At 37.1% G+C, this 2,475-nt stretch overlaps 1 pseudogene; it reads right to left on the bottom strand.

The window, feature by feature from the left end:
* Positions 1-339: 339 nt before the first annotated feature.
* LOC150015150 (elongation factor 1-alpha 1 pseudogene) lies at positions 340-1,667 on the bottom strand (annotated as a pseudogene).
* Between the last annotated feature and the right edge of the window lie 808 nt (positions 1,668-2,475).

The following is a 2,475-nucleotide window of genomic DNA, read 5'->3' as shown; positions in this document are numbered from 1 at the left end:
ATACTAACATTTGATTCCAGAGGTATTAAGTTTTTCCCCTCATTAAATTCTGTTTTAATTGGTCTCAAGATTTCATGATAGATTTTTGGTCAAGGTGTTTCAATTAAAAAGTACTAATTTGAAAAACTAATAACTTAAAAACTGCCACATGCACACACACACAAAAACAAACAACAAACAAACAAATGGTCTATGAAACATTTTCCTTTCCTTGAGATGCATTGTAATCATTAACCAGTCTCTTACTATTAAACTTAAATGGCCAATTGAGACAAACAGTTCTGAGACCGTTCTTCCACTACTGATTCAGACTGGGGTGTCAGGTATTGGAGATAATACTCATTTAGCCTTCTGAGCTTTCTGGGCAAACTTGGTGACTTTGCTGATTCCAGCTGCCCTCTTGTCCACAGCTTTGATGACTCCCACAAAAGTTGTCTCATGTCACGAGCAGCAAAATGGACCAGAGGAGGATAGTCAGAGTAGCTATCAACACACATGGGCTTGCCAGGAACCAATCAATGATGGCGGCATCACCAGATTTCAAAAACTTTGGGCCATCTTCCAGCCTTTTCCCAGAATGATGATCAATCTCCTTCTTTAGCTCAGCAAATTTGCAAGCAACGTGAGCTGTGTAACAATCCGGAACAGGTGCATATCCAGCACTGATCTGGCCTGGATGACTTAGGATAATCACTTGAGCTATGAAGCCAGTTGCTTCCATTGGTGTGTCATTTTTGCTGTCGCCAGCCACACTGCCATGATGTACATTCTGTCAGACATATTTTTGACATGGAGGCCCATGTTGTCCCCAGGTAGAGCTTCACTCAAAGTTTCCAGGTGTATTTCAACAGACTTTACTTCATTTGTAATGTTGACTGGAGCAAAGGTGACCACTATGCTCCACTTGGCCACAGGAACAGTATCGATCCCATTAATTTTGTGGAAATCCTGGAGAGGCAGATATAGAGCTTGTCAATGGACAAGCTGGTGGCAGGATGCAAACCAGAGATTTAAGCAGCATGATTCCACTGGTATTACTGTCTTTATGGGTGACACTACATCCCTTGAACCAAGGCACATTGTAGCCATTCCAACCAGAAATTGGCACAAATGCTACTGTGTCAGTGTCGTAGCCACTTTTCTTGATGTAGGCGGTGACTTCTTTAACAATTTACTGGTATCTCTTCTGGCTGTAGGGCAGCTCAATGAAATCCATTTTGTAAACACCAACAATCACCAGTTGTTTCACATCCAATGTGGAACCCAGAAGGGCATGCTCAGGGATCTGACCTTGGAGAGTCCTGCTTCAAATTCACCAACACCAGCAGCAACAATCAGAACAGTACAGTCAATCTGAGAGTTGCCTGTAAACATGTTTTTGATAAAGTCTCTGTGTCCTGGGGCATCAATGGTGGTCATAAAATACTGGTCTCAAATTTTCCCAGGAAGATATCAATGGTGATATTATACTCATGCTCAGCTTTCAGTTTATTCAAGATGCAGGCATACTTGAAGAAGCCCTTCCTTATCTCAGCAACTCCTTTCTCAAATATTTTGATGGTTTTCTTATCAATCCCACCACATTTGTAGATTAGATGGCCAGTAGTGGCAGACTTGCTGGAACCTATATGTTCAACACTAATGATGTTGATATGAGTCTTTTCCATTTTGGCTTTGATTTAGTGCTGGTTTCCATGACACCTGTGTTCTGGTGGCAAACCCATTGCAAAAAAAGCCTATTCTTTTATTTTTATTAAATTCTGTAGTAACTCCATTTGGGGAAGTTTATGAAAAAGAAGACATACTTGAATATTTTTAAGGGTAACAATTTGGAAAATCAACTTGGAAAGCCAATTTGGTAATATTTATCAAATATTTATCAAAAGTTTTATGAAGTGTTCACAGGCTTTGAACTCAGGTATCCATTTCCTAGGAATTTACCCTGAATAAAGACCTATATAAAATAGTTGTATTGTAACATTTTTGTCTAGTAAGAGGAAAATATTTAACTAAAGCATGACACATTTACTCTGTAAGATCTTTTATAGCAATAAACTATGAGACTTCGTGACAGTATGAAATATGTCTAAACAAAAAATTCAGATGTAAGTATTATAGGTAGTAATCATAAGATTTAACTATATAGACAATGTTTTAATTTTCAATGATTCATATATAGATATTTAAAAATTTAATGTGCAATGCTTCCTTTGAAGTAAATTGACAGAATGGCCAATCCTGAAAGTTCAAATTTGTAACACTTTGAAAAAGAACACAGTATTTGAAACTTGATTGAGTTCTACATGAGAGGGAAAAGAGAAAACATTGATTCTTGATAAATTATCCAAAATATATATAACTTTTCTAGTCTAAATCCTATGTAACACAATGGTATGTTACAAGGGAGAGAACTGACTAAATAATGATAAAAAAATAAGACCTATACTAAATATGATTGTGGGATTATTTTTGATA

The sequence above is a fragment of the Furipterus horrens genome, unplaced genomic scaffold, assembly GCF_987537825.1.
Source record: "Furipterus horrens unplaced genomic scaffold, mFurHor1.1.pri manual_scaffold_3, whole genome shotgun sequence".
Taxonomy (NCBI): Eukaryota; Metazoa; Chordata; class Mammalia; order Chiroptera; family Furipteridae; genus Furipterus; species Furipterus horrens.
This window is presented reverse-complemented; position numbering and strand designations above follow the sequence as displayed.